This window comes from Halichoerus grypus, chromosome 2 (assembly GCF_964656455.1).
Source record: "Halichoerus grypus chromosome 2, mHalGry1.hap1.1, whole genome shotgun sequence".
NCBI lineage: Eukaryota > Metazoa > Chordata > Mammalia > Carnivora > Phocidae > Halichoerus > Halichoerus grypus.
The window spans coordinates 110,317,987-110,345,876 of NC_135713.1; the positions used below are offsets into that span (position 1 = coordinate 110,317,987).

At 41.9% G+C, this 27,890-nt stretch overlaps 1 pseudogene; it reads left to right on the forward strand.

Moving 5' to 3' along the window:
- Positions 1-27,581, forward strand: LOC118518765 (proteolipid protein 2 pseudogene; annotated as a pseudogene).
- The last annotated feature ends 309 nt before the right edge of the window (positions 27,582-27,890 follow it).

Here is a 27,890-nt window from a genome sequence, read left to right on the forward strand (position 1 = left end):
ATGGCGGACAGCTCAGAACTGTCAGCGTGCAAGCTCAAGCGCAGCAGGGAACATAACTTGGCATTTGCTCAGTCAGGTCTTCAGGGCATAGAGAGCAGCTGGTAACGCGGGAACAGCAAACAAAGAGCCCCGGACACAGCCGTCCAGAGGCAGCAGGGTGGTGGCCGATGTGAATAAGTGCCCTCCTGCATCTGCAGCGGTCATGCAACCCTGAGAACTGCATTAGCGCCGTTCGCTTTGCTCCTTTAGAACTCGAGAGCTGCTGAGGCTGCAGTACGGAGGTGAAGTACTTTGGAATCACCACCAAAAAAAAAAAAAAAAAGGAGATCCAAGTGAATTATCTCAGTGTCGTTTATTCACTGTGGTTTCCGACTCTGTAGGTGTACAGGGAGCCAAACATCGGTTGTTCATCTGACCGATTCTCCCCCGAGGATTGAATGGGACCTTTCAACACAGAAATACCACACAGCCTTTGTTTTGTGCTCAAGTCAAAACACTTGCTGTGAAAAAGCAACTCCTAAACAAAACAGAAGCCAGTGGAGAAACAGGATTCACAATGTAAACAAATTTCTCACCCCAGTTTTTTGTTGTATCTTAGGGAAAATACAATGTAAACATGAGGCCAAGTTCTGATGAAATATAGTAAAATGGCCATTTTCGGAGTGTTAACGCTATAGATGTCAGCTTTTGGCTGATGACTCAATAAGAATGATTCAGTTGTTTAAAACATCTTACTAATATGTTCCTCTTGGAGAACATGTCACAACCTAAAATGTCACCAGAAATAAGATGATCTACACTAATTAAAAGGAATGGTGTCCTTGGTCTGAGAGAAAATTTAGGATTTCTAAAGGAAAAGGTGCATGTACTGAATGCATCCTTTTTGTTTCTTAGTTTTGACAAAAGAGTTTATTTTAGATCTAAACATACCCCTGACGTACTGTGAGCTTAAAATTTTCTGTATATTTTAACTAGAAAGAGAAACTAACCAGAAATAAGGAAGATAAACACATTGACCCAGTAGATTCTCATTTTCTAAGCAAAACTACAGGTAAACTGTAAAAAGGCAGAAAAAGCAAAAAGCATGCAATGTTTGCAGTTCCAACTCACCTAAATAAGTACTGGTGAGAGAAGGAAAGTCTTGCCATCTACTGAGATGAGCAGGGGCAGGTAGCTCAAAGTCCTGCCCTTATTTCTGGCTTGGCTACCATACAAGGGACACAAACAACCTTCGACAGAAAGAGCCGACTGTCAATTGGGACTGACGGCCTTTGGCTCACACTTTAATAATAGCAATGTTTCGTTCTAAGAGGTCGACGTGTACTAACGCATTTCATCTTCCCGATGATTCTATGAAGTAGGCACTGTCACTGCCCTATTCCATCTGCAGGTGAGGGGACTGAGGCACGGAGATTGCACCCTGCCACAGTCATGCGGTGGTGGGCCCAGGACTGGAGAGTGCCGGCTTTCAAAGTCCTCCAGAGCGGCGCTTCCCAAGGTACCCGACATACAGCTGTCCCGGGCAGAGAACTGCTGCAGAACCCATTCAGGTAGCAATAGAAAGTCTTCTGAAATGTGTAGAGAAATTTGACAGAGTAGTGTCATATCTGTTAAGACTGTGAGGGACTAGGAATTTTTTAAAAAGCTGGTCCTCCCCCCCGCCCAGAGGGTATGAGGAATACTGATCTGTAGCTCAGAAAGCACCCCAAGTTCAGTGCTGATGAGGAGCCCGACTCCCCATCTGTCTTCATCTGGGAATCATCACTGTTAGTGGCACAGCAGGTGTCCTGGGAAGGAGCCACCTGCCTCCTGAGAGTGAGAGAAGACAGGGTCAGGGGAGCTGGGAGTGCATGGGTACAGAGCTGGCCATTTCCGGAGTTCCCTTCGGTGAGCCCAGAACTTTCCCCCTGCAGCGTGTAAAATTAGCAAGAAACTGTGCTGCCTTCAGCACCTTGCAGAGACCTCATTAGAAATGTAGCATTACAAGTGATCCTGAATAAAGTCATCTAATGCCTCCGCTTTCCTTTGGGGAAAGAACTATAAGGGGACAGGGTACCATGTTCCCTAGGAACAATAACACTGTGGCGCCTCCACACCCATTTCTTTGGTCCGTCTGATCCCAAAACTCCTCTCCCAGTAAACTGTGTACTCCTTCCCCCTTGTAAAACAGGACACAAATGCACCAACCCCTCTCCCCACTCTAGAAATAAAGAAGAAGCATGGGAAAGGACCCTCAATATCTGAAGCAAGACAGGCTTAACTTGAAGCCCAAGATGGGGATGGGAAAGGCCCCTGCCCCTCAAGGGAGGGATGAAGAGGACAGTGCAGGACACGCTGGTCAGCTCTTCTCAGGCTCGCTCAGCTCCGATTTCTTGGAAAGCCTATCCCAAACAAACTAAAATGGAGCTTTTGTATCTCCAAAGCCACAGTTGACCACAAAACCTAACATTTACAAAGAAACTAAACAATACAATGGAGGAGGCTTCAGCTGAGGTACTCTGGACCACAGGGCACATCTTTCTGGTGGAGGAGATGGATGCTGTGTGAAGGGAGTTTCGGGGAGGAGTTGCCTGAGGCCGAGTACATGAAGAAGTGGGTTGTTGTGGTTCACGGAAAGCAAAAGAGAGAAAACCCAGGGAGGTCGCTCACCATGTACAAACTAAAATCTCACTGAGTCTACTGCTGTCTTTAAGAGATGTGGATTGAGAGGAAAATTCCCACCACTCCTGCTTGAGAGAAGAGGCGATGGCAATATTATTATTAAGGCTTAGGGCTTTTATAGTTTACAAAGTATGTTTGCACATGTGATCTCATTTAATCCTAGTCCTCATCCCAGGTAATAAACAGCAGTTTTTATAATCCCCTTTGGAAAGTAATAATTAATAAAGATGAAGCAATTCAAGATATTTTGCCCAGATCACACCACCATGCATCAGCTACTTAATACCGTGCCACTCATTTCTTGGTTCATATGTCCTAGGAGGTTTCATTTTATCAGCTACTATCAGGTCACTGAGATTTAGACAACAAATAATGATATTAATGTTACCTAACCAAGTGCCCATTACTATACTTACTGGAACAGTACGTGTCTGTGTGTGGCATATAATCTTCCTGGCAATTTTTTAGTGGATCTGAATTCCAAATAGACTCATGAAGACCTTTACATCAGCATATTTGTGCTGAAGTTTTGGTGAATAAATGAATGAGTGAATGAATGACAGTCAGTTAGAAGGAATACTTGCAACATTCTAGCCAATGTTCCTCCCCTGGGGAGCTAACCAGAACCACTTGGAGTAGGTTGAATTCCCACTCTCCCTGTCCCCACCAGCCACACACATGCCAGGGGCCCACCTCTGGAGACTGTGATTCTGTGGGAGAGGATGTGGCCTGAGGATCTACATGCTTCAAACCAGACCCAGAAGTGCACGCTCCTGATGAAGAAACACCTTCCAGGCTAACTCCTTCCTTTACAAATGAGGAAATCGAGGTTATGTGACCTGTTCAAGGTCACACAGCTCATGGAAGAGAACATCATAACCCAACACTCCTGGCTCTGGTGGAGCCTCCACTAGGAGTACTTATCAGAAAACATCATATGGTACCAAGGCCCCTATGAGTGCTAACAGAAAACCTCCACCCTTTCACCAAAAATAACCAAATTAAGGCCACTTAAACAATCAAAATGCAGCACATCTTTTTTTCTCCTGCTTGGATGGACTATGGAGAGTTCTAGTTAAGAAGATAACCTGGGTAACAACTCCCAGAGTTAGCAGAGGAAACAGACTTAGGTGATACAGAATAAAATACCTAGCCATATACCATTTAGCTTTTGGCTCTACAGAATGTCCCTCAGCATAGTGCAAACTGTCAGGGTCATCCCTGAGCATGGACACACCTGACCTGATCTCCCCGAGTCCTGTGTGAGGGCCTCAGTTGACTCTGTACTGAGAGGCCTCCACTTCCTCATTCCTCACGATGCAGGCAATGAACGACTCCAGCGGCTTCTCTCTGGGAGAGGTAGTGTGTCCTTGGAGGATCAGTGTGAGGAGCCTCTGGGAAAGGAACTAGGAGGGTTCCCTGGGAGGGCCCCAGTGTGTGGAAACACCACAGGTGTCAGCTACCATGTGGGACTGTGCTTCTTGAAAGCATATGGGGCGTGCGGGATAATGTGGAGGGAAACATTGAAAAGATTGAAACTGTCATTCAGGGAAGAGTGGTTCTGACATCAGGGCCACCTTTTTTAGAAGGTATTTAACAAACACATCACATTTCTAAGAAAACAATCTTTTTTGCAGACCCTCCTCCGAACAGTGGTCTGCTGCCCCCTCGTGTTCATTTTCTTTTATTAAAAATGTTGAACAAATCCTTATAATAATCCTTATTAACTTTTCATTTTCCTTTCCTTCCCAGTCTTTCCAAAGAAAACTATCCCTTGAATGTCACTGAAATAGCCAAATTAAATCACAATTAAGTTACATTAAAGAAAAGGGTCTTCTTACCACATACACAACAGTTTCTTAGAACAGAAACCTGATTTCTGCTTCTCCTCCAGTTGTCACTCACCAACCAGTGCCATCAACAGGTTAGGAAGGACTCCAAAGGACCACATGCCAAAGCCAGAACCACAAAAGTCACAACCATGTCACCTCCACATGGTTTCTTTAAGGAGAGGTTAATTCTCTGCCTGAGAAAAGCCATGAGCTACCCCAGTGCTTCCCAAATCAGGCCGGGCATCTGCGGAGCAGTGTTTAGACTCCTGGGCCTCACCCCCCGGACTTCTGAGTAAGTAGAGATGGGACATTGGGTTTTTTAAAACTCCCCAAATAATTCCACTATGTTTTCAGATTTGAGAACCACTGAACTACTACATGAGCGAGGACCGACGTGTATAAAAAAGACCTAAAGGACAGAATTAAAAAAAAAAAAAAAGTCAAGTTTTTTGCTAGCAGAGAAGGTGTGTGCAAGGACACACATGGGAGTTTAGGATTTTGTCTGGGGCCAAGAAGGGGCCCCACCAGGGTGATACTGGGATCTGGGAACGGGCACCCGAGGTGAAAGGAGCCCCATTACTCGTCCACCCCGTTCCTTCTGTGCTCCTTTGCTCCACAGCCAGGCAGGCAGCGCGTCCTGCTCCTTCTTCCTTGTCAAGCTCTCCAAAATACAGCCCTTCCCTGTCTATAGTTCCCACTTTAATTCTGGTAATGAGGAAGGGGCAAGGGCAAAAGAGAAGGGGGCCTTTTCTAAAACATTCCCCTTATAAAACCATTTACTTAAAGATATCCTGCTGGTTTTGTGTTTCATGTTTCCTGGGATGCTTTCCACAGACTCACACTGGGCCCCTCTTCCAGGAATCCTCCAAAAAGTAAAGGGACAGAAACACTTGGTTTACTGTGGCCAACTTAGCACTCGTGTTATCTCAATCTTTTCGGGACTTCACTAAAGTAATAGGAAATGCATATGAGACCTATAAGACCACAGTGACAAATTTACAGGGGTAGATACAACAGCAGATGACCTGCTGGAAGGAAGAAAGTAAAGAAATATAGGAAAAGTTCCAAGAATTGAAAAGGCCTCCTCAATGCCTAGAAGAATAAATGAAGGAAGACCTACACAAAGTAGTATCTTCACAAAATTCCATGGACCTAGAAATAAAGAAAGATAAAAGCAGATCACATACGAAGAATCAGGAATCGGAATGACTTCAGACTTCTCAACCAGAGACACTGAAAAGCAATGGAGAAATTCTGCAAGGAAAAGATTACTAACCTGGAAATACATATTGGGCCAAAGTATAGATCAAGAAGTAAGACATGTTCAGACTTGCAAGGAATTCAAAATATTAAATGTGCACCCTCTCTTGGGAAGAAGGTTTTGGAAGATGTGTTCCAGAAAATGAGGGAATAAACCCAGAAAAGGAAAATGTGTTAGACGATAAACTGAGGCACATGAAAATTTTTAAGAGTTAGAGCCAAAATTAATCTGATCAGTCAGCGTCAAACCAGAGGTGGTTAGGAGTGCTCCCCCAACAGGAGCAAGAGAAAGACTTAGAGAAGGTGTGGAAGCAAAGAAAGGAAATTATATAACTGGCTATAGCTTAAAGGCTAGTTGGCTATCCATGAGTGGTTGTCTCTAGTATTTCAATTTTGTAACCTTGAGGCATTTCCAGGCTTAGATTTCGGTTTGCTTGCATAGGCCACCACAGCATTAGAACCTCTTCAGTCTAGTGGCCTTCCTGTTTAATTAATTTAACACATGGGACCCAGTCAAAAGGAGCTCCAACAGAGTTAAGGGGTAAAGGCAAGATGGAGGACGGGAGCTCTGCACAGGCTCAGAGCACAAGCAGTTCAGCTTAGAAGAGCAAGAAGACAGAGAATGGGGAAAAGATATGTTTGGTAATTTGGAAAATATCATTGGCAGTTGACAAATCTGATGATGTGCATGCAAAATCAGTGCCAAAAGTATAAAAAACTAAACCAATGAAAAAGTAAGACAATAAAGCCAGGTTAATTGGCCAAATATTACATAAGAAAGGAAAAAATTACTCCAATATTAAGCTCAGCAATGAAGGATATGGTCTACAAAACGCCCATTGTTATGTTCATATCAGGAGGTTGAAGATGGGAATGGGGAGTACAAGCGACAAACCATCTACCATAATATAAAGCCAGTAGCTAATGTCTCAGATTGATAAATTCAGAAATATGACTTAATTAATTGCCTCTGAGAGACAGAGGTGAGAGGGAGACTGTTCTCTGAATTCCTATTAGAAGCTTTTGAATTTTGAGCCATATGGATATATTGCTTTTCTGGAATTATTCTATTTGTTAAAGATGCATCAAATGGATTTCCTCTGGAAGGATAGTCAATGAACTGCTCACAGTGGTTGCCACTAATGAAGGGAAATGGGGGTCTGGGGAAGCAAGAGGGAAATAAAAATATTTTTCACTAAGCATCCTTCTGTACTTTTTTACTTTGAGGTTGTATTATTAAAAAGATACATGATTCTTTTCCAAGGCAAAAGAAACAGGAATTGAAAATGGTTGTCCCTGGGCAGTAGAATTGGCAACAATGAAGGGGTGGAGAGAGTAGGGATATTTTGTATCATTTTCTTTTTTTTTTTTAAGATTTTATTTATTTATTTGAGAGAGAGAATGAGATAGAGAGAGCATGAGAGGGGGGAGGGTCAGAGGGAGAAGCAGACTCCCTGCTGAGCAGGGAGCCCGATGTGGGACTCGATCCCAGGCCTCCAGGATCATGACCTGAGCCGAAGGCAGTCGCTTAACCAACTGAGCCACCCAGGCGCCCTCATTTTCTATTTTTATATACAAAAAGATTTGTTGTTAATGTTTTACTATTATATTTTTAACAATATGCATATGTTATTCTATGTATAAATTTTTAATAATGTTAATGAAAGCTGTGGTGTTGCTTCTTGGACACCAAAGTTTAAAAACACTGTATAGGCTGCTCCATTAGGCAGGCAAAGGTGATCCTGACCGACATTCTAGTCAGGGAGTTTCCCAATCATGGAAAGTTCTTTGGCCCCCTCTGCTGGTAAGTGATACCCTTGTCAATGAGTATGAAAGTACTTACATATCTTTGCTGAGAACCTCCTGTAAGCTAACGAATTCATTAGCTGAGTAGTTTCGTTTCTATGAAAAATCCCATTAAATTATCCGAGCATGTTCTACATTCACTGGCGATGTCACAGAAGGAAATATTCCCATTTCACACTTTTCTGTGAATTCCAAAGAACTTTTTCCCCTCAGCCATTATTTTCACATATTCAAATAAAATCTTGGGGTGCCTGGCTGCTCAGTTAGTAGAGCATATGACTCTTTTTTTTTTATTTAAATTTTTTTATTGTTATGTTGATCCCCATACATTACATCATTAGTTTTAGATATAGTGTTCCATGATTCATTGTTTGTGCATAACACCCAGTGCTCCATGCAGAACGTGCCCTCCTCAATACCCATCACCAGGCTAACCCATCCTCCCACCCCCCTCCCCTCTAGAACCCTCAGTTTGTTTTTCAGAGTCCATCGTCTCTCATGGTTCTTCTCCCCCTCCGATTTCCCCCCCTTCATTCTTCCCCTCCTGCTACATTCTTCTTCTTTTTTTCTTTCTTAACATATATTGCATTATTTGTTTCAGAGGTACAGATCTGAGATTCAACAGTCTTGCACAATTCACAGCGCTTACCAGAACACATACCCTCCCCAGTGTCCATCACCCAGTCACCCCATCCCTCCCACCCCACCCCCCACTCCAGCAACCCTCAGTTTGTTTCCTGAGATTAAGAATTCCTCATATCAGTGAGGTCATATGATACATGTCTTTCTCTGTTTGACTTATTTCGCTCAGCATAATACCCTCCAGTTCCATCCACGTCGTTGCAAATGGCAAGATCTCATTCCTTTTGATGGCTGCATAATATTCCATTGTGTATATATACCACATATTCTTTTTTTTTTTTTTTTTTTTAAAGATTTTTTATTTATTTATTTGAGAGAGAGAATGAGATAGAGAGCATGAGAAGGGGGAGGGTCAGAGGGAGAAGCAGACTCCCCGCCGAGCAGGGAGTCCGATGCGGGACTCGATCCCGGGACTCCAGGATCATGACCTGAGCCGAAGGCAGTGGCTTAACCAACTGAGCCACCCAGGCGCCCTATACCACATATTCTTTATCCATTCATCTGTTGATGGACATCTTGGCTCTTTCCACAGTTTGGCTATTGTGGACATTGCTGCTATAAACATCGGGGTGCACGTAGCCTTTCGGGTCCCTACTTTTGTATCTTTGGGGTAAATACCCAGTAGTGCAATTGCTGGATCATATGGTAGCTCTATTTTCAACTTTTTGAGGAACCTCCATACTGTTTTCCAGAGTGGCTGCACCAGCTTGCATTCCCACCAACAGTGGAGGAGGGTTCCCCTTTCTCCGCATCCCCGCCAACATCTGTCATTTCCTGACTTGTTAATTTTAGCCATTCTGACTGGTGTGAGGTGGTATCTCATTGAGGTTTTGATTTGGATTTCCCTGATGCCGAGCGATATTGAACACTTTTTCATGTGTCTGTTGGCCATTTGGATGTCTTCTTTGGAAAAATGTCTGTTCATGTCTTCTGCCCATTTCTTGATTGGATTCTTTGTTCTTTTGGTGTTGAGTTTGATGAGTTCTTTATAGATTTTGGATACTAGCCCTTTATCTGATCTGTCATTTGCAAATATCTTCTCCCATTCTGTCAGTTGTCTTTTGGTTTTGTTGACTGTTTCCTTTGCTTTGCAAAAGCTTTTTATCTTGATGAAGTCCCAAGAGTTCATTTTTGCCCTTGCTTCCCTTGCCTTTGGTGATGTTTCTAGGAAGAAGTTGCTGTGGCTGAGGTCGAAGAGGTTGCTGCCTGTGTTCTCCTTTAGGATTTTGATGGACTCCTGTCTCACATTGAGGTCTTTCAACCATTTGGAGTCTATTTTTGTGTGTGGTGTAAGGAAATGGTCCAGTTTCATTCTTCTGCATGTGGCTGTCCAATTTTCCCAACACCATTTGTTGAAGAGACTGTCTTTTTTCCATTGGACATTCTTTCCTGCTTTGTCAAAGATTAGTTGACCATAGAGTTGAGGGTCCATTTCTGGGCTCTCTATTCTGTTCCATTGATCTATGTGTCTGTTTTTGTGCCAGTACCATACTGTCTTGATGATGACAGCTTTGTAGTAGAGCTGGAAGTCCGGAATTGTGATGCCGCCAGCTTTGCTTTTCTTTTTCAACATTCCTCTGGCTATGCGGGGTCTTTTCTGGTTCCATACAAATTTTAGGATTATTTGTTCCATTTCTTTGAAGAAAGTGGATGGTATTTTGATGGGGATTGCATTGAATGTGTAGATTGCTCTAGGTAGCATTGACATCTTCACAATATTTGTTCTTCCAATCCATGAGCATGGAACGTTTTTCCTTTTCTTTGTGTCTTCCTCAATTTCTTTCATGAGTATTTTATAGTTTTCTGAGTACAGATCCTTTGCCTCTTTGGTTAGATTTATTCCTAGGTATCTTATGGTTTTGGGTGCAATTGTAAATGGGATCGACTCCTTAATTTCTCTTTCTTCTGACTTGTTGGTGTATAGGAATGCCACTGATTTCTGTGCATTGATTTTATATCCTGCCACTTTACTGAATTCCTGTATGAGTTCTAGCAGTTTTGGGGTGGAGTCTTTGGGATTTTCCACATAAAGTATCATATCATCTGCAAAGAGTGAGAGTTTGACTTCTTCTTTGCCAATTTGGATGCTTTTGATTTCTTTTTGTTGTCTGATTGCTGTGGCTAGGACTTCCAATACTATGTTGAATAGCAGTGGCGATAGTGGACATCCCTGCCGCGTTCCTGACCTTAGAGGGAAAGCTCTCAGTTTTTCCCCATTAGAATGATATTCGCTGTAGGTTTTTCATAGATGGCTTTTATGATATTGAGGTATGTACCCTCTATGCCTATACTCTGAAGAGTTTTGATCAAGAAAGGATGCTGTACTTTGTCAAATGCTTTTTCTGCATCTATTGAGAGGATCATATGATTCTTGTTCTTTCTTTTGTTAATGTATTGTATCACGTTGATTGATTTGCGGATGTTGAACCAACCTTGCAGCCCAGGGATAAATCCGACTTGGTCGTGGTGAATAATCCTTTTAATGTACTGTTGGATCCTATTGGCTAGTATTTTGGTGAGAATTTTTGCATCCATGTTCATCAGGGATATTGGTCTGTAATTCTCCTTTTTGATGGGGTCTTTGTCTGGTTTTGGGATCAAGGTAATGCTGGCCTCATAAAATGAGTTTGGAAGTTTTCCTTCCATTTCTATTTTTTGGAACAGTTTCAGAAGGATAGGTATTAATTCTTCTTGAAATGTTTGGTAGAATTCCCCTGGGAAGCCATCTGGCCCTGGGCTTTTGTGTTTTGGGAGATTTTTGATGACTGCTTCTATTTCCTTAGTGGTTATAGGTCTGTTCAGGTTTTCTATTTCTTCCTGGTTCAGTTTTGGTAGTTGATACATCTCTAGGAATGCATCCATTACTTCCAGGTTATCTAATTTGCTGGCATAGAGTTGCTCATAATATGTTCTTATAATTGTTTGTATTTCTTTGGTGTTGGTTGTGATCTCTCCTCTTTCATTCATGATTTTGTTGATTTGGGTCATTTCTCTTTTCTTTTTGATAAGTCTGGCTAGGGGCTTATCAATCTTGTTAATTCTTTCAAAGAACCAGCTCCTAGTTTTGTTGATCTGTTCTACTGTTCTTTTGGTTTCTATTTCATTGATTTCTGCTCTGATCTTTATTATTTCTCTTCTCCTGCTGGGTTTAGGCTTTATTTGCTGTTCTTTCTCCAGCTCCTTTAGGTGTACGGTTAGGTTGTGTACTTGAGACCTTTCTTGTTTCTTGAGAAAGGCTTGTATTGCTATATACTTTCCTCTTAGGACTGCCTTTGCTGTATCCCAAAGATTTTGAATAGTTGTGTTTTCATTTTCATTGGTTTCCATGAATTTTTTTAATTCTTCTTTAATTTCCTGGTTGACCCATTCATTCTTCAGTAGGATGCTCTTTAGCCTCCATGTATTTGAGTTCTTTCCGACTTTCCTCTTGTGATTGAGTTCTAGTTTCAAAGCATTGTGGTCTGAAAATAGGCAGGGGATGATCCCAATCTTCTGGTACCGGTTGAGACCTGATTTATGACCTAGGATGTGATCTCTTCTGGAGAATGTTCCATGGGCACTAGAGAAGAATGTGTATTCCGTTGCTTTGGGATGGAATGTTCTGAATGTATCTGTGAAGTCCATTTGGTCCAGTGTGTCATTTAAAGTCTTTATTTCCTTGTTGATCTTTTGCTTAGACGATCTGTCCATTTCAGTGAGAGGGGTGTTAAAGTCCCCCACTATTATTGTATTGTTGTCGATGTGTTTCTTTGCTTTTGTTATTAATTGCCTTATATAATTGGCTGCTCCCATGTTAGGGGCATAGATATTTACAATTGTTAGATCTTCTTGTTGGATAGACCCTTTAAGTAGGATATAGTGTCCTTCCTCATCTCTTATTACAGTCTTTGGTTTAAAATCTAATTTGTCTGATATAAGGATTGCCACCCCAGCTTTCTTTTGGTGTCCATTAGCATGGTAAATGGTTTTCCACCCCCTCACTTTCAATCTGGGGGTGTCTTTGGGTCTAAAATGAGTCTCTTGCAGACAGCATATTGATGGGTCTTGTTTTTTAATCCAATCTGATAGCCCGTGTCTTTTGATTGGGGCATTTAGCCCATTTACATTCAGGGTAACTATTGAAAGATAGGAATTCAGTGCCATTGTATTGCCTGTAAAGTGACTGTTACTGTATATTGTTTGTGTTCCTTTCTGGTCTATGTTGCTTTTAGGCTCTCTCTTTGCTTAGAGGACCCCTTTTAATATTTGTTGTAGGGCTGGTTTCGTGTTTGCAAATTCCTTTAGTTTTTGTTTGTCCTGGAAGCTTTTTATCTCTCCTTCAATTTTCAATGACAGCCTAGCTGGATATAGTATTCTTGGCTGCATATTTTTCTCATTTAGTGCTCTGAATATGTCCTGCCAGTCCTTTCTGGCCTGCCAGGTCTCTGTGGATAAGTCTGTTGCCAATCTAATGTTTCTACCATTGTAGGTTACATATCTCTTCTCCCGAGCTGCTTTCAGGATTTTCTCTTTGTCTCTGAGACTCGTAAGTTTTACTATTAGATGTCGGGGTGTTGACCTATTTTTATTGATTTTGAGAGGGGTTCTCTGTGCTTCCTGGATTTTGATGCCTGTTTCCTTCCCCAAATTAGGGAAGTTCTCTGCTATAACTTGCTCCATTATACCTTCTGCCCCCCTCTCTCTTTCTTCTTCTTCTGGGATCCCAATTATTCTAATGTTGTTTCGTCTTATGGTATTGTTTATCTCTCGAATTCTGCCCTCGTGATCCAGTAGTTGTTTATCTCTCTTTTTCTCAGCTTCTTTATTTTCCATCATTTGGTCTTCTATCTCACTGATTCTTTCTTCTGCCTCATTTATCCTAGCAGTTAGCGCCCCCATATTTGATTGCACCTCATTGATAGCCTTTTTGATTTCTACTTGGTTCGATTTTAGTTCTTTTACTTCTCCAGAAAGGGTTTCTCTAATAACTTCCATGTTTTTTTCAAGCCCAGCTAGTATCTTTAAAGTGATGATTCTGAACTCTAGATCTGACATCGTACTAATGTCCGTATTGAGTAGGTCCCTGGCAGTCGGTACTACCTCTTGTTCTTTTTGTTGAGGTGATTTTTTCCGTCTTGTCATTTTGTGCAGAGGAGAGTAGATTAATGAGAGAACAAAATGCTAGCAGGGTAACAACGTCCCCAGAAAATATACTCCAAACAAATCAGAAAAGACCTGAAGCAGTGGGAAAAGAAAGGGAAAGAGAGAAAAAAGAAAAAGAAAGAAAAAAAGAAAAAAGATAAAGATAAAGATAAAAACAAACAAAAGCAGGACAAAACAAAACAAAAACAGAATGTGATCAAATATGATCAGGCTGGATTATAGATTAGTGCCACACACTAGATTTTGGGTGTATTTTGGTCTGTTAAAAGAAAGTCCCTCCCAAAATTTTAAAGAAAGAAAAACTTATATATGTACAAAAATAAGGGTTGATATGATGAAGGGATGGAATATGACTGTAAAGATGGAAATTATAAAAAATTTTTAAAAAGGATTTGATAAGTTGTTTGAAAAAAGAAAGAATAGGATTAAAAAAAAAAAAGAAAGAAAGAAAAAAGGGAGAGAATGTGATCAGGCAGGGGAGTAGAAAAAAACCATACACTAGAGATTTAGAGTATATTTTGATCTGTTAGAAGAAACTATCTCAAGATTTTAAAGAGAGAACAACTTATATATATATATATGCCAAAAATACGGGTAACTACTATGAAGGGATAGAATATGACTTTAAAAATGAAAAATAAAAACGTTTTTTTTTAAAAAAGGGATTGATAAGATGTTGGTTGAAAAAGGGAAAAAGAAAAATTCAAAAAAAAAGAAAAAAGGAAAAAAGAAACAAAGACAGTTAAAAAAAATAATTAACTTTGAAAGACTAAAGAATCATGGTAAAAAAGCCATGAATTCTATGTGCAGTATTCCCCTAGCGCTGGAGTTCTGCCGTTCTCATTGATCGGTAAACTTGGTCTTGGCTGGCTGTTCTCGCTGATCTTCTGGGGGAGGGGCCTGTTGCCATGGTTCCCAAATGTCTTTGCCGGAGGCAGAATTGCCCCGCCCTTGCCGGTCCGGGCTGAGTAATCTGCTCGGGTTTGCTCTCCGGAGCTTTTGTTCCCTGCAAGCTTTCCGTACAGCTTTGGAGGCGGAGAATGAAAATGGCGGCCTCCCAGTCTCCGCCCCGACGGAGCCGAGAACTCGGGGTCCCGCTCCTCAGCGAGCCCCCAGAGAAAAGCAGTCAGTCACTCCCGTCTCCCCGGTCTCCGGCCGCACTCCACGCTCACCCGGCCTGTGACCGCGCCTTTCTATCTGGCATCCGACCCCGGGTGGAGTCTCCAAACCCAGCAGATCCCTGCGGTGCGCTCCCGCACCTCTCCTCCCGGGGGAAGAAGGTGGGTCTCCCCGGATCTGCCGCTTGTTGGGTCCCTGCTGGAAGAGCAGTGGCCCGACTGTGCCGCGGATCACGGTTTATGACAACCCCGAGCTGAGAGCTCGCGCCTGGGCTCCGTCTCTGCAGCCGGCTTCCCTGCTCTGATACCCGGGAGCTCTGCCGCACTCAGGCACCCCCGGTCTTTCTGTGACCCCGAGGGTCCTGAGACCACACTGTCCCGCGAGGGTTCCACCCCCCACTTCGCCACCAGAGTGACGTCCCTCAGCGGAGCAGACTTCTAAAAGTTCCGATTTTGTGCTCCGTGGCTCTATCACTTGCCAGAAGCGGCCGACGGAGGCCCCTCCCCCGCCGTCTATCCTCCCGAATATTGCCTCGGATTCACTTCTCCGCACGTCCTACCTTCCAGAAAGTGGCCGCTTTTCTGTTCAGAGAGTTGTTGCTATTCTTTTCTCCGATCTCCTGTTGAGTTTGTAGGTGTTCAGAATGGTTTGATCCCTATCCAGCTGAATTCCTGAGAGGAGACGAAATCCAGGTCTCCTACTCCTCCGCCATCTTGCTCCGCCCCTGAGCATATGACTCTTGATCTCAGGATCATGAGTTTGAGTCCCATGTTAGGGGTGAATTTACCTAAAAAAATTTAAAATAAAATCTTTTCTGGTGCTCAAAGATGCTTTTTTCTCATGCTAGATCTGCAAGAGAAGACCAAATCATAAATTTAAAGATTTTTTTCATCCTTGCAGCTAAGTTCCAGATGCCATATGGACAGAAACAAGTTCTCTAAAGACTCATTAGTCTTTGCTGTCTGAGGGGACTTTCTCCACCTCCTGCCTCAGATGGGAGGAATCCCTGGAGAGAGCCCAGACATGTAAAAGTCCACCTAACCTCATCCACATATCGAGAGAGAGTTAGCAAATACTTTTATGGATTTTCTTTATTTTTGATTACCTAAGTAATACATGCTGGCTTTAAAAATTAGGCCTTTTTTTTTAATTGTCACAGCATCTTTTAAAGGAAATTCCACAAAACTATTTTGAAACTGTTTTCTTTTTTAATTGCATACCCTGTGACCCAGCAGTTTCACTACTTAGTGACTCTCCCAGAGAAACAGGAACATGTATCCAAGGCCACAAGAGCGGGGACTGTGGCTGTCTGTAATATCTAAAAAAGGAGAACAATCTAACTACCATCAGCAGGGGAATAGCTAAGTAGATGGTTGATTATCTGCACTATGGTTGATTCCTTAAGCTACTCAGCATTTTAAAAGAATAAGGTGGTTTACATGTGCTAACACGTGGGTATATATATCCAAAAATACAGTAAAAGGAAAAAAGTATATTGCAGAAAGATCCAAAGGGCATGGTGTCACGTGTTTTTCAAATACTATAAATTCTCTCCATGTACATATATAACCATGTAAATACACAGAAAATACCAGGAAGGCCACATACTAAACAGATAACAAGGGAGAGGGAAGGGGAGAGAGCCAAGAGTGGTATTTAAAGGCGCCAGCTTACAAACATAAGGATTCGTTAATTACTTGAGTAATTAAAAATTGATAATTTTTAATTAAAAAAAATTGATAATCTTCTCTCCATCTCCATCCAATCCCACCTCCCCAGAAGTAATCAACCTTAAGAATCCTTCCATAACGTTCCCTGTGTTCACACAGAAATATACAAATACGCAGGCACATGCACCTTCTTCTTTTTTTAATTTTCCAAAATAGGATCAGGCTACACATAATATTCTATAATTTCCTTTTTTCACTTAATAATATTTCAAAGATAAGGGGTGCCTGGGTGGCTCAGTCGTTAAGCGTCTGCCTTCAGCTCAGGTCATGATCACAGGGTCCTGGGATGGAGCCCCGCATCGGGCTCCTTGCTTCTCCCTCTGCCTGCCCCTCCCCCTGCTTGTGATCTCTCTCTCTCTCTCTCTCTCTCTCTGACAAATAAATAAAATCTTTTAAAAAAAAAAGTGCAATTCAAATGCCCCCAGTTGCAGTCTTAATTCCCTTTTGCTATGTGAGGTAACAGTCACAGGTTCATGGGATTAGGACGTGGACATCTTTGGAAGCTATTCTGCTGCTACCACAGAGGGTGTAAGCCTGGACCAGTCTGCACCAGGCTTCTCCACATCCGCACCCACACCCACTTCCAAAGGAGGAAGCTATCAACAAACAGGAAAATAAGGGTAAACCTCAGGAGATAAGGCAGGGTGTGTATGGGAGAGAAAGAGAAGGAGGGGGTAGGGGGAGAGAGAGATGTCATTGTCCTGATGACAATGAGTTGCTGACTACTCCGGTTCTTCCTTACTATTGATCACATTCCTTTTCTGCTTGACAAGCTTGAGTTCAGTTTCTGTCACTTGCCACTAGCAGAATCCTGATTAATGAAACAGCCATTTATTGAGAGTCTACTATATGGCAAGGCACTGTGTGAAACACTTGCATTTTTCTATTCCTCATAACCATGCTGCAAAATATTAGTTTTTGCATTTTAAAAATGAAGAGCCTGGGTGGCTCATTCGGTTAAGCTTCAGACTCTTGGTTTTGGCTCAGGTCGTGCTCTCAGGATCCTGGGATCAAGCCCCACTCGGGCTCTGCACTCATCGGGGAGTCTGCTTGAGGATTCTTTCTCCCTCTCCCTCTGCCCCTTACCCTGCTCATGTTCTCTCTCTCTCTCTCAAATAAATAAATAAAATCTTTAAAAATAAATAAATAAAGATAAAAATGAAGAACCTAAAGCTTTATGGATTGAAGTACCTTGCCCCAGGTAAGCCCCTAAAGCTCCAACCTAAGTCTGTCTGACAGATTTAAGCAGGGTTTATAGACAGAATTTGGAGTTTTCCTTCTGTGGGTCATTTCCTTCTGAAAGTCACCGCTAACTTTCTGTCCTGTGGTCCTTCACCCAGAAAGACAGGTTGTCCACTGGTGTTTTAACTGTTCCTAACTAGGTCCTGACTCAGGCTAGAAGTCATCAAAACAGGAAACTGAGTCAGTCTCATTCATTTCTCCCAAGGTCAACCCTCCTCCAGATTTTGCTGGCCAGTCTCTCTCCAGTGACCCCTTTCTGAACTCCAAATCTGTATGACTAACTGCTTTCTAGACATTGCCGTTTGAATGCCTCAAATTCAACATCCAAAGTGGACACCCTTTTTCTCTCAAAACACACTCTTCCTTCTCAATTTATTTTCTTTTTAAAGATTTTATTTTTTTTAAGTAATCTCTATACCCACTGTGGGGCTCAAACCCACAACCCCAAGATCAAGAGTCGCATTCTCTTCCAACTGAGCTAGCCAGGTGCCTCTCTCAATTTCTTTTCTTAAGGGATGACACAACCATCAAAGCTAAGCACAGAGCAGATAGCCTTGACCTCTTGACTCCTTTACCAACAAAATCCCAGTGACTCTCTCTCCTTAACACCTCAATTTCATTCCCACTACAATCACCTTAGTTCACTTATTTTCCATTCTTTGCCAGTATTATTGCAACACTCTTAACTGTCTCCCTATTTCTCACTGTACACCCTTCCTAGCTTTTCTTTACACTGTGGCCAAAGTGATCATTCTAAAATATATGTATCTGCTCATATGACTTCTCTTCAGTAATTCCTCATTGCTTCCAGGACAACATCCCAGATATTTAGTCTGATCATCAAGATGTCTGTCTGCTACAGAGGCCTTTACCTATTCCTCCACACACACACTTCTAATACTGCTCACACACTAACCCCTCTGTTGAAACGCCCTTTCCTCCATCATCCAGCTAACATTTAATTATTAGTCAAAATGAGGAGAATTTTACATATTTGCAGAGAATTTTCGGACATGCCTTTATGCAAGTCACAGCATTCATAAAGCTATCTTGGTTTTAACATCACTCTTTCCTCACTAGGTGAAGAACTTTATGAAGGATGGGACTCTGTTTTCAATATCTGTGTTCCCAGAGCCCAGGACAGGGGCTGATATGTATTAAATTCTCCACAAGTACTTGTTGACATAATGAAACAACATATTTAAATTAAAGAAGGGTAGTCATATTGTAAATGTACTTTGGGTATGCCTCTCCCCTAGAGTTTTCACTGGGCAAACAACTGTAATTCTTCCAACCTTTCCTTTTAATCACTTTGGTAAACATCCCCCAAAAGAAAACAAACAAACAAACAAACAACAACAAAAAAAGCACTCCAGGTTCTTCACAATGAATTGAACTTGGACTGGGCATCCCTAAAGTAAGTATCTCACTTCTGGTTCTGTTCACTCCTGGTTCTTTCCACTGCACTGACCATCGGGGTAATTGAATGATCTAAAAGTATTTTTAACAACTTTCATAGTAAAAGGAACTCAATACACCTCATGTCATGTCATTAGATTTGCCAAATTCCTTAATAATAACTGGGAAAAGCACCCATGTTTTCTATTTATCTAAGAGTTGCCTATGAATAGGCAACTTTGGATAGAAACACGTGAACCTACAAATTCACAAAGTAAAAAGCTCATCTATTTTGGAAGAGACAGTAACAAGAAAAAATATAAAATAAAGAAAGATACAAAAATACTCTGGACATTCCTAATATGAAATAAATGTCTCTCTCAAAAGAAATGCATACCCATAAGGAGGTTAAATAGTGAAGAACTGAATCAAAGGCAAAGGTAGCATGAGAATACTACCAAAAAAAAAAAGCAATTAAATATACACTCACCTCGGAGGGGGTGGAGCAAGATGGCGGAGGAGTAGGAGACCTGGATTTCATCTGGTCCCAGGAATTCAGCTGGATAGGGATCAAACCATTCTGAACACCTACGAACTCAACAGGAGATCGAAGAAAAGAACAGCAACAACTCTCTGAACAGAAAAGCGACCACTTTCTGGAAGGTAGGACGTCCGGAGAAGTGAATCCGAGGCGATATTCAGGAGGATAGAAGGCGGGGGAGGGGGCCTCTGTCGGCTGCTTCTGGCAAGTGATAGAGTCGCTGAGCACAAAATCGGACGTTTAGAAGTTGGCTCCGCTGAGGGACGTCGCTCCAGTGGCTAAGCGGGGGGTGGAACCCTCACGGGACAGTGTGGTCTCAGGACCCTCGGGGTCACAGAAAGACCGGGGGTGCCTGAGTGCAGCAGAGCTCCCAGGGATCGGAGCAGGGAAGCCGGCTGCAGAGACGGAGCCGAGGAGTGGGCTCTCAGCTCGGGGTTGTCATAAACCGTGATCCGCGGCACAGTCGGGCCACTGCTCCTCCAGCAGGGACCCAACAAGTGGCAGATCCGGGGAGACTCCCCTTCCTCCCCTGGGAGGAGCGGCGCCGGAGCGCACCACAGGGATCTGCTGGGTTTGGAGATTCCACCCGGGGTCGGGTGCCAGAGACAGAAACGCTCAGTCATAGGCCGGGTGAGCACAGAGTGCGGCCGGAGACCGGGGAGACAGGAGTGATTGACTGCTTTTCTCTGGGGGCGCACTGAGGAGCGGGGCCCAAGTTCTCGGCTCCTCCGGGGTGGAGATTGGGAGGCCGCCATTTTCACTCTCCGCCTCCAAAGCTGTACGGAAAGCTTGCAGGGAACAAAAGCTCCCGAGAGCAAAAAAAAAAAAAAAAAAGCTCCCAAGAGCAAACCCGAGCAGATGACTTAGCCCGGACCGGCAAGGGCGGGGCAATTCCGCCTCCGGCAAAGACATTTGGAAACCACGGCAACAGGCCCCTCCCCCAGAAGATCAGCGAGAACAGCCAGCCAAGACCAGGTTTACCGATCAATGAGAACGGCAGCACTCCAGCGCTAGGGGAATACTGCACATAGAATTCATGGCTTTTTTTCCCATGATTCTTTATAGTCTTTCAAAGTTAATTTTTTTTAACTTTTTTTTTTTAATTTTTCTTTTTCCCTTTTTCAACCAACATCTTATCAATCCTTTTTTAAAACACATTTTTATTTTTCGTTTTTAGAGTCATATTCTATCCCTTCATAGTAGTTACCCTTGTTTTTGGCATATATATATAAGTTGTTCTCTCTTTAAAATTTTGAGATATGGTTTCTTCTAACAGACCAAAATATACCCTAAATCTCTAGTGTATGGCTTTGTTCTAGTCTTCTGCCTGATCACATTCTCTCCCTTTTTTTCTTTTTTTTTAAATCCTCTTCTTTCTTTTTCCAACCAACTTCTTATCAATTCCTTTTATAAAATTTTTTATAATTTTCATCTTTACCATCATATTCCATCCCTTCATCGTATTCACCCTTATTTTTGTACATATATAAGTTTTTCTTTCTTTAAAATTTTGGGAGGCACTTTCTTCTAACAAGCCAAAATACACCCAAAATCTAGAGTGTGGCACCAATCAATGCACCAGCCTGATCATATTTGATCATATTATGTTTTTTTTTGTTTTGTTCTGTTTTTGTTTGTTTTTTACTTTTTCTTTTTCTTTTTTTTTCTTTTTCTTTTTCTTTTTTCTTTCTTTCCCTTTCTTTTCCCCTGGTTTCAGGTCTTTTCTGATTTGTTTAGAGTATATTTTCTGGGGACGTTGTTACCCTGTTAGCATTTTATTCTCTCATTCATCTATTCTCCTCTGGACAAAATGACAAGGTGGAAAAAATCACCTCAACAAAAAGAACAAGAGGCAGTACCGACTGCCAGGGACCTAATCAATACAGACATTGGTACGATGTTGGAACTAGAGTTCAGAATGATGATTTTAAAGATACTAGCTGGGCTTGAAAAAAGCATGGACGTTATTAGAGAAACCCTTTCTGGAGAAATAAAAGAACTAAAATCTAGGGCACCTGGGTGGCTCAGTTGGTTAAGCGACTGCCTCCGGCTCAGGTCATGATCCTGGAGTCCCGGGATCGAGTCCCACATCAGGCTCCCTGCTCAGCGGGGGTCTGCTACTCCCTCTGACCCTCTTCCCTCTCGTGCTCTCTGTCTCTCATTCTCTCTCTCTCTCAAATAAATAAATAAAATCTTTTTAAAAAAAAAAAGAACTAAAATCTAACCAAGTCGAAATCAAAAAGGCTATTAATGAGGTGCAATCAAAAATGGGGGCGCTAACTGCTAGGATAAATGAGGCAGAAGAGAGAATCAGTGATATACAAGACCAAATGATGGAAAATAAAGAAGCTGAGAAAAAGAGAGATAAACAACTACTGGATCACAAGGGCAGAATTTGAGAGATAAGTGATACCATAAGACAAAACAACATTACAATAATTGGGATCCCAGAAGAAGAAGAAAGAGAGAGAGGGGCAGAAGGTATATTAGAGCAAATTATAGCAGAGAACTTCCCTAATTTGGGGAAGGAAACAGGCATCAAAATCCAGGAGGCACAGAGAACTCCCTCCTCAAAATCAATAAAAATAGGTCAACACCCCGACATCTAATAGTAAAACTTACAAGTCTCAGGGACAAAGAGAAAATCCTGAAAGCAGCTCGGGACAAGAGATCTGTAACCTACAATGCTAGAAACATTAGATTGGCAACAGGCCTCTCTGCAGAGACCTGGCAGGCCAGAAAGGACTGGCATTATATATTCAGAGCACTAAATGAGAAAAATACGCAGCCAAGAATACTATATCCAGCTAGGCTGTCATTGAAAATTGAAGGAGAGATAAAAAGCTTCCAGGACAAACAAAAACTAAAGGAATTTGCAAACATGAAACCAGCCCTACAACAAATATTGAAAGGGGTCCTCTAAGCAATGAGAGAGCCTAAAAGCAACATAGACCAGAAAGGAACACAGACAATATACAGTAACAGTCACCTTACAGGCAATACAATGGCTCTAAATTCATATCTTTCAATAGTTACCCTGAATGTAAATGGGCTAAATGTCCCAATCAAAAGACACAGGCTATCAGATTGGATAAAAAAACAAGACCCATCGATATGCTGTCTGCAAGAGATTCATTTTAGACCCAAAGACACCCCCAGATTGAAAGTGAGGGGGTGGAAAACCATTTACCATGCTAATGGACACCAAAAGAAAGCTGGGGTGGCAATCCTTATATCAGACAAATTAGATTTTAAACCAAAGACTGTAATAAGAGATGAGGAAGGACACTGTATCCTATTTAAAGGGTCTGTCCAACTAGAAGATCTAACAATTGTAAATATCTATGCCCCTAACATGGGAGCCGCCAATTATATAAGCCAATTAATAACAAAAGCAAAGAAACACATCAACAACAATACAATAGTAGTGGGGGACTTTAACACCCCCCTCACTGAGATGGACAGATCATCTAAGCAAAAGATCAACAAGGAAATAAAGACTTTAAATGACACACTGGACCAAATGGACTTCACAGATCTATTCAGAACATTCCATCCCATAGCAACATTCTTCTCTAGTGCCCATGGAACATTCTCTCTAGTGCCCATGGAACATTCTCCAGAATAGATCACATCCTAGGTCACAAATCAGGTCTCAACCAGTACCAGAAGACTGGGATCATTCCCTGCCTATTTTCAGACCACAATGCTTTGAAACTAGAACTCAATCACAAGAGGAAAGTCGGAAAGAACTCAAATACATGGAGGCTAAAGAACATCCTACTAAAGAATGAATGGGTGAACCAGGAAATTAAAGAAGAATTTAAAAAATTCATGGAAACAAATGAAAATGAAAACACAACTGTTCAAAATCTTTGGGATACAGCAAAGGCAGTTCTAAGAGGAAAGTATATAGCAATACAAGCCTTTCTCAAGAAACAAGAAAGATCTCAAATACACAACCTAAAGGAGCTAGAGAAAGAACAGCAAATAAAGCCTAAACCCAGCAGGAGAAGAGAAATAATAAAGATCAGAGCAGAAATCAATGAAATAGAAACCAAAAGAACAGGAGAACAGATCAACAAAACTAGGAGCTGGTTCTTTGAAAGAATTAACAAGATTGATAAACCCCTGGCCAGACTTATCAAAAAGAAAAGAGAAATGACCCAAATCAAAAAAATCATGAATGAAAGAGGAGAGATCACAACCAACACCAAAGAAATACAAACAATTATAAGAACATATAATGAGCAACTATATGCCAGCAAATTAGATAAGCTGGAAGAAATGGATGCATTCCTAGAGATCTATAAACTACCAAAACTGAACCAGGAAGAAATAGAAAACCTGAACAGACCTATAACCACTAAGGAAATTGAAGCAGTCATCAAAAATCTCCCAACAAACAGAAGCCCAGGGCCAGATGGCTTTCCAGGGGAATTCTACCAAACATTTCAAGAAGAATTAATACCTATTCTTCTGAAACTGTTCCAAAAAATAGAAATGGAAGGAAAACTTCCAAACTAGCTTTATGAGGCCACCATTACCTTGATCCCAAAACCAGACAAAGATCCCATCAAAAAGGAGAATTACAGACCAATATCCTTGATGAATATGCATGCAAAAATTCTCACCAAAATACTAGCCAATAGGATCCAACAGTACATTCAAAGGATTATTCACCATGACCAAGTGGGATTTATCCCTGGGCTGCAAGGTTGTTTCAACATCCACAAATCAATCAACATGATACAATACATTAATAAAAGAAAGAAGAAGAATCATATGATCCTCTCAATGGAACACAAAGAAATGGAAAAACGTTCCATGCTCATGGATTGGAAGAACAAATATTATGAAGATGTCAATGCTACCTAGAGCAATCTACACATTCAATGCAATCCCCATCAAAATACCATCCACTTTTTTCAAAGAAATGGAACAAATAATCCTAAAATTTGTATGGAACCAGAAAAGACCCCGAATAGCCAGAGGAATGTTGAAAAAGAAAAGCAAAGCTGGCGGCATCACAATTCCGGACTTCCAGCTCTATTACAAAGCTGTCATCATCAAGACAGTATGGTACTGGCACAAAAACAGACACATAGATCAATGGAACTGAATAGAGAGCCCAGAAATGGACCCTCAACTCTATGGTCAACTAATCTTTGACTAAGCAGGAAAGAATGTCCAATGGAAAAAAGACGGTCTCTTCAACAAATGGTGTTGGGAAAATTGGACAGCCACATGCAGAAGAATGAAACTGCACCATTTCCTTATACCACACACAAAAATAGACTCCAAATGGTTGAAAGACCTAAACATGAGACAGGAGTCCATCAAAATCCTAAAGGAAAACACAGGCAGCAACCTCTCCGACCTCAGCCACAGCAACTTCTTCCTAGAAACATCACCAAAGGCAAGGGAAGCGAGGGCAAAAATGAACTATTGGGACTTCATCAAGATAAAAAGCTTTTGCACAGCAAAAGAAACAGTCAATAAAACCAAAAGACAACCGACAGAATGGGAGAAGATATTTGCAAATGACATATCAGATAAAGGGCTAGTATCCAAAATCTATAAAGAACTTATCAAACTCAACACCAGAAGAACAAAGAATCCAATTAAGAAATGGGCAGAAGACATGAGCAGACATTTTCCCAAAGAAGACATCCAAATGCCCAACAGACACATTAAAAAGTGCTCAGCATCACTCAGCATCAGGGAAATCCAAATCAAAACCTTAATGAGATATCACCTCACACCAATCAGAATGGCTAAAATTAACAAGTCAGGAAATGACAGATGTTGGCAAGGATGCGGAGAAAGGGGAACCCTCCTACACTGTTGGTGGGAATGCAAGCTGGTGCAGCCACTCTGGAAAACAGTATGGAGGTTCCTCAAAAAGTTGAAAATAGAGCTACTATATGACCCAGCAATTGCACTACTGGGTATTTACCCCAAAGATACAAATGTAGGGATCCAAAGGGGAACGTGCACCCCGATGTTTATAGCAGCAAAGCAATGTCCACAATAGGCAAACTATGGAAAGAGCCAAGATGTCCATCGACAGATGAATGGATAAAGAATATGTGATATATATATATATATATATATATATATATATATATATATATATATAATGGAATATTATGCAGCCATCAAAAGGAATGAAATCTTGCCATTTGCAACAACGTGGATGGAACTGGAGGGTATTATGCTGAGCGAAATAAGTCAATCAGAGAAAGACATGTATTATATGATCTCACTGATATGAGGAATTCTTAATCTCAGGAAACAAACTGAGGGTTGCTGGAGTGGGGGGTGGGGTGGGAGGGATGGGGTGGCTGGGTGATAGACATTGGGGAGGGTATGTGCTATGGTGAGCACTGTGAATTGTGCAAGACTGTTGAATCACAGATCTGTACCACTGAAACAAATAATACATATATGTTAAAAAAAAAAAAAAAAGAAGAAGAAGATAGCAGGAGGGGACGAAGGAAGGGGGGGAAATCGGAGGGGGAGACGAACCATGAGAGACGATGGACTCTGAAAAACAAACTGAGGGTTCTAGAGGGGAGGGGGGTGGGAGGATGGGTTAGCCTGGTGATGGGTATTAAAGAGGGCATGTTCTGCATGGAGCAGTGGGTGTTATACACAAACAATGAATCGTGGAACACTACATCAAAAACTAATGATGTAATCTATGGTGATTAACATAACAATAAAATTTAAATAAATAAATAAATATATAACACACCTCTCTCTCATCAGACAACTAACTGCAACAATGTGAACCACTCGATTTTTCTTGGCCACAGGAGAGCAAGAAGTGTTGGGGTATGGTAGATTTGTCAGCTGGATAGCTAGTGAGAAACTATTCAGTAATGAATATTAACATTTCAAACTGTATCAACCTGAAATGGGAGGTGTGGATGGAATATATCCAAATAATTTATTTGACTTATGCAAAATAATTTGGAGTGCAAGAAAAGACTTATTAATACATAGAAGTCGCGACCTAAACTCAAACTGGGCTCAAGATTAAAAAATACTACTACCACTGCTAATAATAATAATACATGCAGTTATTTTTCTAAATTGCTTTGCAATATTGTGCCACCTGAGGGCACCAAAGACTTAAAAATATTTTCACCATGTTGTCTGCTGAAATAAAAAGTTCCTCAAATTTTTTCAGTGAACACTTATTGAGCATTGTTCACTTTTTAAGAACAAAGAGACGTAATAAGGACCTGAATACAAATCAAATATGATCAGTAGCCTTGGTGAATGAGTGGGAGTGGCCTTAGAGCTGGCTGCAGAGGAGAATGTCATGTCTCACATTAATTAGTCATTTGGCGTGCTGGGCCCATAATTATTGTCATTTGGTATAAGCATATTCAGTCTATCCTTGACATCGCTTCTCTAACTAGGGCCCAGATTCCTGAGAGTCTCTGAGGCTCTTTCAGGGTTGGTTCAGTTCACACTATTTTCATTATAATACCAACATGTTTTTGCTTTTGTCACTTTCATTTTCTCATGCATCTGTAGTGTTTTCCAGAGACTTCATGACGTGATAATGTTACTGCTCTGCTGACTAATGAAATGTATTTGTAGATCTTGGTTTTTAAGAAATTTCTAAGGTAGTGAGGTGATTCGAACTTAGGGTGTGCAGCATCCCTGAACCCATGTGCAAGCGAGGAGATTCTCTGCGACCCTAGGGACCCCCGCGCACCGCATGGTGCCTTCCGAGCGCCTCTCGGCCCCCGCAGCTACCCTCCTGCCACCCCCTCCTCCTGCACCAACTTTTCGTGCACCCGAAAGGGAATTCTCCTGTTTGCTGAGATTACATCTTGGCTGGTGATTCTGATCTGCTCCAGTACCTCCACACCAGGATCTTCCTCCCTGCCAGTGGTTGAGATGATCCTTGCTGCTGTCTTTTTTGCCATCTACATGTGTGACCTGCATACCAAGATACAGCTCATCAACTGGCCTTGGAGTGATTTCTTCTGAACCCTCATATGGCCATCCTCTATCTGATCACTTCCACTGTTGTCCTTGCTGAGAGAGGAAGCCACTCCAAAATCGCAGGGGTACTGGGCCTCATCGCTGCGTGCCTCTTTGGCCATGATGCCCATACATCACCTTCCCTAGAGGCAGTAAAGATATACAGCAGCCCCCACTGACCCCGCGGACGGCCCAGTGTAGGTGAGCTCCCTTCATTTCTCTCTGTAGCCTGCAAAAAACTCCTCCCCGCCTCTACAACACTCCCAGTCAACTCCCAGCCCCTTATTGAAGTAAAAGTGCCTTTATTGTGAGACTCTGTCTTCCGACCTGCCTCCTGGTGGGGCCATCTTTATGTATGGGTGTGCCTATGTCCCCTTCCCCACCTTCCTTCTGCAGTATCCAAAAGGAGACACCTGTTCTGCCTGGACTATGCACCCAGTTAAGCCACAAAATTACGGAGGAGGGAGCCTCAGATTTCAGATTCTAGGCCCCAGGTTGTGGTTCTGTGGA